Source organism: Canis lupus, chromosome 10, assembly GCF_048164855.1.
Source record: "Canis lupus baileyi chromosome 10, mCanLup2.hap1, whole genome shotgun sequence".
Taxonomy (NCBI): domain Eukaryota; kingdom Metazoa; phylum Chordata; class Mammalia; order Carnivora; family Canidae; genus Canis; species Canis lupus.
This window is the reverse complement of record NC_132847.1, coordinates 41221341-41235236: the sequence shown is the minus strand read 5'-3', so window position 1 is coordinate 41235236 and position 13896 is coordinate 41221341. Positions and strand designations below refer to the sequence as shown.

The 13896-nt window shown below is 48.8% G+C and overlaps 1 long non-coding RNA gene across 1 annotated transcript; it reads left to right on the top strand.

Moving 5' to 3' along the window:
- The first annotated feature begins 2632 nt into the window (after positions 1–2632).
- LOC140640933 (uncharacterized) lies at positions 2633–9787 on the top strand. Its single transcript, XR_012037534.1, has 2 exons — positions 2633–2839; positions 7363–9787. It is a non-coding gene; the product is annotated as an uncharacterized lncRNA (long non-coding RNA).
- The last annotated feature ends 4109 nt before the right edge of the window (positions 9788–13896 follow it).

The following is a 13896-nucleotide window of genomic DNA, read 5'->3' as shown; positions in this document are numbered from 1 at the left end:
GTAGGCACAGGAGTCCTTGCCAGAGCAGGGATGGCCGTGGCTGGGTGCTGGCTCCCAGGTACACCACTCAGCCATCACTCTGAGGTCTGTTCACAGCTCCCGGGGAACAGCCACACTGCAGGCTCCAATCTTAGATGCAGACAGACCACTCCTCCCCATGCGGGGTAATGCCTAAGGATAGAGCCCATGTCACCCTTGGGTGGTGGGGGAGTGGGCATCATTGTCTACTCCATGATGTATCTCATACTCTCCCCTTTTTGCCCTATTCTTCACAGAAGCTATGCTAATACATGGCTTAAAATGGTTCAAAAGGCCAAATTTTTAGAAAATGTGCTCGAGGGAACCATCCTACCACACTTGGCTACATTTAGGTCTGGTTTCGCTAGGCTCAGCAACTGCCAACAGTCATCCATTCGGCCATTCTCAAAGAGAATTGTTCGTCTCACTCTTCCCATCATGGGAGGTATGGCTCTCTCCCTCTCCTGCATGGAGTTTAGGGTCTTACAGGAAGAGCAGTGCCTTCATTCAGCTTCTGGAAAAATCCCTCCAACAAAGGAGTATAAGCCTGGAACCCTGTAGAAATGAAGACATGGAAAAACAGAGGCAGAGGACCACCACCCATAAGTGAATAGTTCAGGAGGCTACACCACCAGGCCCCAGATTAGAAAATGCAAGATTACGAGAGAGGAATTATTATGGCCAAGGGGACACACAACAGGCTAGTCTGAGGGAAGGAGAGGGCCTCCTTGAGAAGTCATGATAGGGTTGAGATGTCAAGGATAAAAAAGGAATTAGCCCCGGGGAAGAGTGATTCAGATGTTTTAAGGTCTGGTACAGAATGAGCACGAGTGAGCAGGCCTCGTCTGAGACTGGAGCAAAAGTCCAAAGGGCAGGAGGACAGAATGGAGATGGTAATGGTGACCCAATGGCTGATGAGTGTGCCCTTTCCTCACTGAAGGGCTTCCCTTATGTGGTTGCTTTCTAAAGAGGGTTGTCTAGGTGGGGGGCAGGACAGAGAAGGAATCACTGTGGAACCTGAACAGTTGAAGAGAAGTAACCGGAGCTCCTGTTACCACACATTCACGTGCAAACCCGAGAGATGATGGGGCCTGGGGCTGGTGCTCTGGAGCTAGCTGCTTAGGCTCCCCGAGTCTCCCAGGCTGTCATGAGATTCAAGTTAGCAGTACAAGGCCTGCTCGCCCTCAGCTCCTCTGCTCTTCCTCCATGCTCTAGCTTCCAGTCAGTGGGGGATCCAGACCCCAATGTCCCTTAACATAGGCCTTCACTGCATCTCTCCATCTTAGAGGTGGTAGGAGCTCCCTGCTTTTGCCAATCTCCAGGTTGATCTCAGACTCCTGTTTGTCTTCTCAGCCTCTGCTCTCCCCCCTATTTCAAACACCAAGTGGCTTCTGTTTTCCTGGATAGACAGCATCCCATACAGTGAGTGGCAGTGCTTCTCTTCCATCGGCAGCTGCTACGGGTTCAGTTGTGCTCCCCAAAAGATATGTTGAAATTCTAACCCCCCGCCCCCCAGTGAATGGGATCTTATTTGGAAATAGGATCTTTAGAGGTAGAATCAGGGTCATTAAGGTGGGCCCTAAACCAGCGACTGGTGTTCTTATAAAAAGAATATTTGGTCACGGACACGCATAGGAGAATGCCAGGTGAAGACAGACAGACACACAGGGAGCTTGCCGTGTGGTGGGAGAGGTGAGTAGAGAAGCTTGAAGTCACAGAATGCCAAGGATGGACAGCCACCGCCAGAAGCTTACAGGTCTCAGATTAAGCACGGCTCTGCTGACACTGATCTCAGCCTTCCAGCCTCCAGAATTGTGAGACCCTCAACTTCTGTTGCTTTAATCCGCCCGCCCCCAGACCCCCACTCCTTGGTACTTTGTTATGGCAGCTCTAGGAAAGGGACACCGTAGCCAGGGCCCATTCTCTGGGGAAGCCCCTTAGGCCTAGCTCTCCTTCCCCTGCTCTCCACACCCACCTTTCGCAGCCCAAACCAGCCCAGATGGAATTCCTTTCCCTGCACAGGACTTGTCTCCTGGGACAGGTGTCAGGGCTGCTCTCCAAAGGCTCAGCCGCTGTTGGGGCTTGGCCCATGGAACTCTGTTACCGTCACAGGGAGGTGGGGATTTATCGCTGTCAATGTCTGTATTGGTTTGCATGTTTTAGTTATAAAAAAAAAAAAAAAAAAAAAAAAAAAACCTAAAAAAACAAACCAAAAATAAGAGAAAAAGAAAGAGAAGAAAACCCAGACACCAAGTTGACTTGGCCTAAAGAGAAAAGCGGGCCAGGTGGGAAAGAACCCGAAGCGCCCAGGGACACCCGACCAGTCAGTCTCAAAGGCACTGACAGAGCCGCGCCTCTGGCCGGGGTGGAGCCGGGCCGAAGCCCTCTGCGTCGGGGCACTGGACTGTCCTGCGGCTCTACCCACCGCTCCACCCCGACCCAGCCAACCACTGGCCTCCTAGAGACGCTGACCCGGGCCTCCTTCGGTTCCAGCGGCGCGTCACGCGGAGGAGAGTCTGATTGGCTCAGCCTGAGTCAGGTCGCACGCGTCATCCAATCGGCTGCGCCCGGGGGCGGGAGCACGGGCTCCGTGAGTCAGGGCCGGGCAGGTGCTGCAGAGCCGCCGGGGAGGGGCTCGTGCGCGCCCGGGCCCCCGAGGAAAGGGGTGTTCTGGGGCCCACGCCCTCTGGGCCGGGCCGGGCCGGGCCGGGCGGGCTCTGACCTAGGGCTTCAGGCCAAGCCCCGGCTGCTCGCACCTCCCGGGTGGGGCGCTCGGGCCTCACAGCTGGCCCTCGCCAGACGCCATCTGGACGTGCAACACGTAAGAGTAACTGGAGAATTCGGCCTACCCTAGTTAAACCTGCAGAATCCAACCTCCCACCCCACTAAATGATGTGTGATTCTGTTCTGCAATCTGCGAGTAATAGCAGCTCCCATTTATTGGACACCCAAAGCGGCCCAGGCCCTCGGCTAGGTGTTGAGAACATGCTCTCTGATGGTCATAATTCCGCGAGATCAGTTTCGTTACCCAGTTTCATCTGTGTCCCGCCCCATGCACGCTCGGGTCTCAAATCACAAGGTCAAACGCCTCCTGTCGTCGCTGTTCTGCTGCTTAACTGGTTTTGAAGAGGGATGGCAGGCACGTGGGTCAGAACTCGGAGCAGGAAGGGTGGAGACGTAGTCTCCTTCCCGTCCTTGTATCCCAGCCACCCTGTTTCACTCCCAAAAGGCGACCACTGCTGGCCTCTTACATACAAAGGAGTGCGTTTGTGCTTGTGTATCTGTGAGAAATGGTAATTTCCTTTTCACATTATTCTAAGACTTGTTCGCGCTCTGTCTCTGTAGCGGCTCCTACGGGGGGTGCAAGGTGCGAGGAAGAAAGGAGTCCAGGGCGACTCTGGTGCCACTGGCCGACAGGGGACAGTTGGTGTGAGAGGCTGGTCAGCAACAGATTTGGAGGAACCGGGACTCGACAGTTCTGTTTTAGACAAGGATAGGTGTGGCGGTGTGGCTCAAGTTGGTATAAATCAAGTGGGCAGTTGGAGGAATGTGCTCAATGGACAGGTCAGGGCAAGAGCTACCAATTTGAGATCAATTCCCTATAGACAGTATTTAAAGTCATGAGGCCAAGAGGGGTTATATACTGAGACTAAGTCTACTGATGTGTCCTTCATGAGATCAGTGCTTCCAGACGTGGCGTGGCTGGCCCAGTCCTTACCAAGCTCTGGACAGGACACCTGATCTAAGGGGGCTCAGAGCCCTAAAGAAAGCCACAGATGGTTACAAAGCAGTGTGTTAGGTGTCATACCTAATGAAAGGATGAGCTGGGTATTATGGGAAAACAGGAGAGGAGATGACTAATAGCCCGAGTCAGAAGGAAGACTTCATGCTGAAGATGGAGTTTGAAAGAAACCATGGAGGTTAAGTAAAGGTTTCCCAAGTAAAGGAGGGAGACATGTACCAAGGCATGAAGGCGGGCTGTATCAGGAAAGTTCCATGAAACAGAAAATATAGATCCTATTCCCAAAGCTGCAGTCATGCTAATGGAAAGACATGAAAAACATTCCCATTAAGGTCAGTGACGAGGCAGGGACTTCCAAATTCACTACCACCTCTTAACACTGGTCTGGAGACACAGACCAGCATAACTAGAAGACAAGGAGCTAACTAGTTCCAAACTTGCCAGAAGCCTAGCAGTATTTGTGGATGGTATGGTCATATACCTCAGGGAAAGAAATAAGAAAACTAATAGGAAAAAATATGAAAATGAATAGGAAAGTTCACAAAGGCAGCTATAAAAATTTACTCTGAATCAGTACTAAAAAAAAGAGCCTGAAATATGGAAACAGCGATTGATTGTAAAACGTAGAAGAAAAGATCCTATTTTCGGCAACTTGAGAATAATATAGCTAGAAATAAGCCCAAGAAATTGGATTTCAATGAAAATACTGGCAGAATTTTTCAAATTATAAATTGTATATGAAAAACATACAGCAACAAGAATATCACACTACTCTGAGACCACCCAGCGGACAGTGTGGCCTGAAAGTGGTAGACAACCATCATTCTGATACCACATACTGTTGATAGGGTACTGCTACTTATTGCATTGAGTGAATTATATTATTATCTCCTGAATTCAAAACTCTCCAATATGTCCTTCTGCGTAAAAGTGGTCTGATTTGAAAACAAATGACAATTTAAAACTGGGAAGAAAACAAAAATTCTAGTGAATGCCAGAAGTGTTGAACATTTTCTTATCGCCAATTAGAGGTAACTGGATTTGCTTCTGTATAGAAAGAGTAGTAAATCCTTTTCTCCCCATACCCACTAAATAAGTATAGAAAATAAGGAATATTCAATTAGAGTAGCACCAAATAATTAGGCTGCTTGGGATCCTGCATAGACTGACCTGCCCTGAGCTGGCCTCATCTGCTTTGTTTTCCCCAAATCATCACCCAGAGCTCTTTTAAGATTTTATTCATTTGTTTATGAGAGAGAGAGAGAGAGAGAGAGAGGCAGAGACACAGGCAGAGGAAGAAGCAGGCTCCATGCAGGGAGCCCGACGTGGGACTTGATCCCGGAACTCCAGGATCACGTCCTGGGCCGAACGCAGGCACCAAACCACTGAGCCACCCAGGGATCCCCTAGAGCTCTTGATAAAAGCTGATGGTCAGTAAAAGCTTGTGAAATGAAAGAGGCAGGTGAGAGCCTTGGATTTTTCCTTGGCATCCAAGAGCCGGGATTTTTGCGTTCTCAGCACGAAATTCTCTAAAGAGAGCCATCCACTGTGGAAGGGCACTCTGTTCCTTAGGCTCCTTCAAGGGTTTTTACAGGAAGAACCGTACACAGAGCCCTGCCTTGTGTTTATATTACCCCAGACCAACGAAACAGTGTGGCCAGACTCTATTCCAGCCGGTTTTTTCCCCCCAAAGTCTGAAATCTTCAAGACCTTTCTCGGGCTGTACTGGAAATCTCAGTGTCGCATTTACCGTAATTGGACTCAGCCAGCCGCGGTGACTCTGGTATGTGTGATGTCATCAGCAAAGCAACCAGTTGAATGCATTAGTGCGGCTTCTAAGGCCTTCTTCCAACAGACGGCCCACCCGGGAGGAGGCGAGCTGCTGACCTGCCTTTCGGAGACTGCATAGCTATAAACAGCGTCTAGGGGGATTGTGTGTGTGTGTGTGTGTGTGTGTGTGTGTGTGTGTGTTTAAAATATTTTATTTATTTATTCATGAGCAACATAGAGAGGTAGAGACACAGTGAGAAGCAGGCTCCATGCAGGGAGCCCGACGTGGGACTCGATCCTGGGTCTCTAGGATCAGGCACTGGGCCAAAGGCGGCCCTAAACCTCTGAGCCACCCAGGCTGCCCATCTAGGTGGATTGTTAAAGGAAGACACGTTCTGATTAAGACTGAGAAATGGCTTCCCCTTCTCTAGCACAGGTGGTGGCAGTGCCCTTCGCCTCTGGAAGGGAACCTTTCAGGGTTGGGCTCCACCCAAAGTGGGACTTAACTTTCTCCAAATCTTAACATTTCAGGAGGATGGTATGTGGAGTTCTTCCTTTTAATGGAGGAGGTTTTTGTGTTTTGTTTTTTTAGAGAGAGCGTGAGAGCAGGAGGGGCAGAGGGAGAGAGAGAATCTCAAGCAGGCTCCATGCTCAGTGCAGAGCCTGATACAGGGCTCGATCTCATGACCCTGAGATCATAACCTGAGTTGAAACCAAGAGTTGGACGCTTAGCCAACTGAGTCACCCAAGCACAACTTTTTTTTTTTTTTTTTAAATCGAGCAAATAGAGTTTCCAAAATCAAAGATCATTAAGGATTCATGCCCACCAGGGACACTAAAAATAAAGACGATTAGAGATTAAATCACCCTAAACTACAAACACCTGGCTGAGTGGAGGCACACAGGTAGGAGGATAGTGGTGACTTACCAAGTGTGGTGTGGTGGTAAATCTCCCATAGGATGACGTTCCTGCCAAGAAATGGCTGCTCAGGGAAAGACTGCATGTGGTAGGCTGAATAATCCAGAAAGAGATGTCCACTTCCTAATTCCCAGAAGCTGAGTAGCTGTTAGGTTACATGGCAAAGGGGAATGAAGGTGCTAAGTAGCTGCTCTTATATGGGGGAGATTATTCTGGATTATGCTTTGGATAAAATGAAGATAGCAAGGAGAGGGTAAGCCAAAGTTAGCAATGGCAAGAGTCGGGGGTGGGGGCAGCACACAGGAGGCCAGGATGGTGGAAAGAAAGATGTGCCTGAAGAGAATCTTCGGAGAGCAACGGTCATGCGCTGCTGGCAATGGCTGGCCCACTGAAAAGGCCACTGGCCAGGGGCCAGAAGATCTGCTTTCTGGTCCTGGTTCTATCACTCCAGGCTGTAATCTTTCTAAGCATTTGCAAAATAGGGATGGTGAGACTTACCCTGCCTCCCGGGGTTGTTAGGATCCAGTGAGGAGCGGGCACCAGTTCTTTGTAAAGGGTGATCTTATACAGAACATGGCATGATTCACAGGGGGAGTTAAGCCTCTGAAGCAAGCTACTTGTTTCCCCCTTTGCCTAACACTTCGTGAATTCAGGCTGAACAGTTGAGGCAGACTTGGAACTACCATCTAACAGTCCAAATTTGGTCCAGACTCTGAGTCAGATCTTGCCCGCTGCTCTGGGCATGCTTTCCACAGCATTTGGCACCACTGGCTTCTCTGTGAAATCAGGAGGAAACAAACCCCACCGTGGAGACCTCAACTGTCTCCAGTCAGGGGCTCTCTAGCCTAGAAGAGTCTTGCTTCCCTCTCCCAAGCACTTGGTGTTGGGCCTGAAGTACCTCTTTCTCCCGTAGGAATTCAGACCAGTAAATCCCTGCTGAGCTGGAGCCTGGGACAAGGAACACTCGTGGACCCCAAGTCGGCCCATCTGCCACGTGTCCTGTGGGCGAACATGAACGGCCTTCTGAAGAGAGCCGGAGGATGGTTAGAGAGCTGAAGGACAACATCCCCGACAGAGAGGGATTTCTATCAAGAAATCTCCTGACACCTCCGCTCCAGCCAACGTGACCTTCCTTTCCCTTCCTTTCCTGAAGTGGGCTTGTCATAAGTCAGGGCTTTTGCCCCTCTGCCCGATGAACCTCCTTCTAGAATGCTCTGCCTCAAGACGTACATATGACTGCCTCCCTCATCAGTCTGGGGTCTTGGCTCCAGTGTCATTTCCTCAGAGACACCACGCCTGACCACCTGTCATACTTCCACACCTACTACACTCTCATGGGATTCATTTTCTTCAGGGTTCTTAATGCTCCTGAAAGTTCTAATTTTTTTCCCCTGTCTCACCCCTTGAATGTAAACCCCACGAAAGCAGGACCCTGCCACCTGTCCCGTTCAGTGCCACATCCCTAGGGCCTGGAGCACAGCCTGGACACTGTAGGTACTCGATACCTATTTACTGAAAACACACCTTGACTCAGGACTCCCCATGCGCCAGGCACCTGGTGAAGTGCTCCGCGGGCATTCTCCTGGACTACTTCCGACAACCGACAATCCCGAGGGGTAGATTTTGTTCTCTTTGTTCTACAAGTGAGCCAGCAGAGGCCCCGAGAGGCTAGGTGACTTGCTTAAGATCCTCCCGCTGGTAAGTAGGGGATCCTGGATTAGAACCTGTGCTCGTCACAGTAGCAACATGCAGAGTGGTGGCTCCTGGCTCCGAGCAGGAGGACCATGCCCCTGTAGGATCCGTGGCCCCATGCCCAGCATGACCTCCTGACTGCAGTCTTTTAAAGTAATGCTTCTCAAAATTTAATGTGCATTCGAATTTGAGACTTTGTTCACCTGGAGCTTCTGATTCCTATTGATCTGTGACGTGGGGAGTGGGTGTAGAGAGTGGAGCACGGGGACCCCCTGCACTTCTCACAAGCTCCTGGGTGGGGTCCCTGACCACCCTGTACGAGCCAGGGTTTAAAGAGTCCTCTGATTTGAGAATTAGGTCAGCTGTTTGTAAAACAAAGACAGGAAAGGAAGGACCTGGGAAATCCTGCAGTCAAATCAATCTCCGCAGCTGAGCAAAGAGAGCAGCAAGTGGTCCCCCCTTCCCTGGAAGAAGCGGATGTTATCCTAGCACCTTCCGCAGCCCTGTCAAGAGACCAGGAGTCCTGGAAACCTGGGTCTAGCATGTGTGTCTGAACCTACGTTTGGTTTCCCGCTGTGTAGTAGTTGGCTCAGGACCACCTGGCCGAAAGTGTTCCTCCCTTCCCTCCTCCCCTCCCTCCTCCCCTCCCTGGACTGCATTCCCAGAGCCCAAGCACAGTCATCCAACTCTGAACTCCAAAGAGGCAGCTTCCCTGGGGTTCAGGAGTTTCTAAGAGTACCTATCATTTGCTGGAGTTTTATCTACTTTCTCCATTGAAAACCAGTGTAAAATGTCTGCTCTGCTTGTGCGGGTGGCTGTGCTCTTAAGAGCACTTTGAAAGGTAGAAAGCAGCATTTCCTGAATGTGGGTGGAATGGGTTTGGGATATGACAAAGACCCAGAGAGCACTGATCACAGGGCAAGAAGGTTACTCCCACCTTCTAGTTTGTTTCCACCTCCCAATTAACTTAGAAGAAAAATCTCATGTCTGTGGCAGCATTTCTCCATCGCTTCTTTGACACTTCCTAGTATTTATTTTTCCAACAGAGAGAGGTGGTAAGCAGCTGTGTCGATCTAGACTTTAGTAATATTTTGTTTTCTTGTACTTACCTTCTATCTGTGGCCGAACTTCCAGGCTTTCCAGTTAAGAAAGTGATAGAAGCCTTCCCTTAAAAAGATACACTTAAATAAAACATGTATAATGGTCTTAGAAAAATAGTAACTAATATCATAGGTTGACTGCAGAGACAGTAGAAATTGTGGAGGGAGTTCATCTTGGGAAGTAGCTGAAGGGACTGGAAAGGGGCACAGCTAGATTATTCGCCGGAGGTGACAAAGCCATCCATGTCCTGCCTGCTCTGTGGACATTCCAGGGGCTGGCTGTGGCCTGGTAACCCCTCCAGAGGGTCCTCAGGCAGGACATGGAGAGGAGTCTTGATCCCGGCCAAGAATGTGCAGAGAAGTCCCAGCCACAGGTTAGCAGAGGTCTTTAGGCCTTTATCTGTGGGACATTTGGGGGAGAAATAAACAACAAAACGACAAAAAGCCTCCATCATCCTGCATTAGCAGGCATAGAGACAAATCAATTGTACTTTGAACAATAATGAATAAAACAATTCAAGGCCCAAAGAGCTCACTGCTTATAAATAGGTATTGTCTATTTTTTTAAAGGTTTTATTTATTTATTTATTCGTGAGAGACACAGAGAGAGGCAGAGACACAGGCAGAGGGAGAAGCAGGCTCCCTGCAGGGAGCCCGACTTGGAACTTGATCCTGGGATCTGGGATCACGCCCTGAGCCAAAGGCAGACGCTCAACCACTGAGCCATCCAGGTGCCTTGGTATTATCTATTTTGTGGTTCCTTAAGTCACGTTGAAGTGGGCCAGAGAAGTTAAGGAATCTTTTTGAATTCCAAGGCAACATAAGGCAGCAGAAACAATACGAGCTTCTGGCATCCCAGACTTGAAGCAGAATCCAGGCTCAGCCACTTGTTCTGGACCGAATCGTGCCCCCTCCTTCACAGGCTGAGGTTGGAACCCCCAGGATGTCAGCACATGACTGTATTTGGAGACAGGGTCTTTGAAGAAGTAATGGGGTCATTCAGGTGGGCCCAAGTCAAATGCGACTGGTGAGTTTCTGAGGTGAGGAGAGGAGGACACAGAGGGGTGACCACATGAAGACACACAATGACCATGTGTCTACAGGCCACAGAAGGAGGCCTCAGAAGAAAGGAGCCCTGCCTTCACCTTGATCTCAGATTTCCAGCCTCCAGGGCCAGGAGAGAATAAATGCATGTTGTTGAAGCCCCCCAGTCAGGCCGTGTCCTGTTGGAGCTGCCCCAGCAAACCAGCCCTGGCTGGCATTTACCATTGGGTGACCTTTGTTTTTCAACAGCCCCGAATCTCGGTGTCCTCATCTGGATAGTGGGATCATAGGGTCTACGTCCCAGAGTTGTTACATGCTGACGCGACACACACAGCCCATGCCTGCTACACCATAGATACTGAAATAACCGACAACAGTTTTATTTTGATTTACTTATTCAGGTGACTCTCTTCCTCTCCCATTTCCAGAGGCTTTAAGGCACAAAGTGATAGCTGTGGTTGCCATCTCTTGGCCTCAATCTTGCTAAGATGCTTGTTGTTATTATCCTATAGCCCTTAAGAGAGCTGGGTGGTCACCTACAGCGACACTTGTAACTATTAACATGATACCACCTGCTTGTTAGAACCCACATTCTTTAAAAAACAGATCTCTGAACAATGTTTTCCATAGCTAATCGGCAGCCCCAGGAGAGTATGTGAAGCGGAGTCATTTACAGGATGTGAGTAGGGGCACAGCGTGCCCGTCAGGCTCACCGTGGCACGGTGGGTGCTGGATCGGCGGCAGGGATGCTGGCCACTTACCACAATGCCCCGGGGAGCTGGAAGCAGCTGGCACGAGTGGTGCAGTGACCCTAGGATCACACCGGGGCCTGCATGCATGCCCTGCTGCTGCATCTCTGAGACTTTAAGAAGTCTTTTCTTCCCTCTAAAGGGGGAAGTCTTTCCTTCTCCCTAAAATAGAAGGATGCAAACAGAGTGGGGTGCTCTCATTTTATGTAAGGATTGTGTTGCCAAAAACCTAGTACAATTCAAAGTGTACATGATTAGAATAATTGATCTATAAGAATGTATAGTAAGCTTTACGTTTATCCTGATGAGTAAAGCAGGCTTTGCATTATTTCCCCACTTTTAACTTTCTACCTTTCTGAATGATCTCAACCTCCTAAACTTACACATGTATTTTATGTAAAATATCAGTGAGGGTTATTTGGCTGGTGAGAGTCTTCGTAAAAAAGTTCTCTGGACCCCTAAATTTAAAAAAAATTTTAAACAAGTGTTATATGTTTTTAGTACAATGGACTCTTTCTAAATATCTTCTTTTCTCTTCAAAAAAAAATAGCCCTTGGAATGGGCAGTTTTCCTGTGTGCTTTATAAGCCTTTGCAGAATGTACTTCCAGACTGTGGGGTGGGGCTCGGAGGGCTGGGGAGGGAGCGGACGTCCAGCAGTGAAATAGTTAACCTGCCTGTTAGTTAAGCCCAGAGACCCAGCTTGAGGCCTTGCCTTAGGAGGCAGCAAGAAATCCAAGCCAAACCTTCAGAGTGGAAACTTCCGCTAGCCTCTTCGGTAGGGTATTTCAGAGTCATTCAGCATAAAACCCGAGACCAGCAAATTCATACCTGGAACTGTGGAACTGTCTTTACAGCCAGGTCATGAAATGCATCTGAGATACTCAGGGGACCTTGGGACAGATGTCTTGTGTGGCCCCCGTCAGTTAGGGATGTTGAGGCGGAGGGTCATCCTAAGTCTTGCCCTATCGAAACCCCCAAAGCAGAAGGTGCTCAGCACACAGTGAGCTGAGAGCTTACCTGCCCTTTTTTGTATTAGCTTCAGGCAGGATGCAAGGATCACACCCTGAGGCTCCCCGTACTTGAGAAAAGCATTGGCTGTGTCTCTAACCATGAGAAAATGGATTCTTCTGACAGCAAAGCTCAATTCAATGTCAAGATAGAGCAACATTCAGGTAGAGGAAAGGCTTCAACTCTTGTAGGAAGGATTAATTGGACAGCTAAGTGTTGGAAGATCTCCAAGGCTCTGGTGCAAACGTCCCTTTGCTTGATTGTTTTAGCAAACCTCCAGTTATTTGAACTCACCCTGGCTCTATGGGCTGCAGGCTATCGTCTTTAGTGGCCTCCAAACCATGCTGTCAGAACATGGGAACTAGATTACTTCATTCTGCTCCTGGGAAGGGGAAGACTTGTGGGACTTTCAATGAATCCATTAAGTTTGTTGATTATCAAAAGGGAGAAGGAGAGAAAAATAAACAAACTCTTATGAGATCTTGGCTACAGCACAAAGGCCAAAGTTGAAATCCCTGCTCTCAACCATGTTAGATTTTTGTAAAAGACCCTGAGTTCCCTCCCAATTCACTCAGTCGGGAGGAGGGGTACACCTTTCTGTAGTGGGCCCATCTCCCCCCAGGACTCTTCTATCATGTAAATGGAAGGACAAGAAGAAGGATGGTTGAGGTAGATCTTTTCACACATAGATAAGGGAGCAGAGCAGTATAGTCTTTTGGGAGAGAAGTCATTCGCTTTTCAGGAGTCCATCTGAAAGAGCTAGCCCAAAGACCGATGGACAAGATGCTATCATTGCATTGTTCACAACAGTGGAAAAACTCGGAGGACCTCAGCATTTGCCATATAGGAAATCATTGGTTATACGTATGTTGGTCTGGCCCTTGTTGGCATGCTCTGCGGTGATCAGACATAAAATGGCAGAGGGAAAGGTTCAGGGTGTAGTAGGAAGATGAAAGAGGTAGGAAATAAAGTGTAAATGTGTAAGTAATAGTTTCATAAACACACACACAGAAGGAGCAAGATGTACCAGAGTCATCTCTAGGAGCTTTGGCTGTGATTGAATCTTCATGTGCTTTTTCATTTTTTCCTTGATGTTCCCAAGATCTCAAAATTGGGCTACTCAGTTTTTGTAACCAGAAAAAACAAAAAGAAGTTACTCCCCTAACAATAAGATGCAAGCCAGCAGTTGCCAGTCTTTAGCACAGGAAACAAAGGTGGGCTCCGTGTGTGTCCGTCTGCTGGGAAGGCAGGACTGTTAACCAAGGCAAGCTGACCTGCCCAAGGCTGAGAAGCCCAGAAGGTACTGGAGGAAGCCAGAGCAGAGCTAGCGCTTTGTGTTCTGGCTCTTGCTGGCTGGGGGAGCAATGTGCCTTTCTGGCCTCTTCAGGAGAGAAAGGAGGTAAAGGAAGTGCTCATCCAGTTTTTAATCCCCTCAGCTAATTACCAGACCTTTCTTGTGGTTTTACTGGGGCTCTTTTTACTAAGTGGGAGGATTTACACTGTTTGTGTTTGTATGTTGTACTTGGATTATGCCTTAATGTGTCACAACGATGACAAAGGGGTCTGCAGCAGCGGGCAGGCAAGCTTCCCTGCTCTTAATGGAAAGCACATTCCAGCACTTTATTTTATCTGTAAGACATAGAGCTGCTTAGAACAAAGCGTTGCCCCTAAGACATGGTCCCCGAGAGTCTTTAATAAGGACCAGACCCCTGTGAAGGTATTAATTAAATATTTGAAGCAGAATGGCTTTAGCTGGCTGAGGCATTTTTATGAGGGGAGCGGGTGTATTTAAAACCAGGGCTGTTTCTGTAACAGGAACCTCTTTTGAAGGAAATGTTCTTGGGTGGGACCCT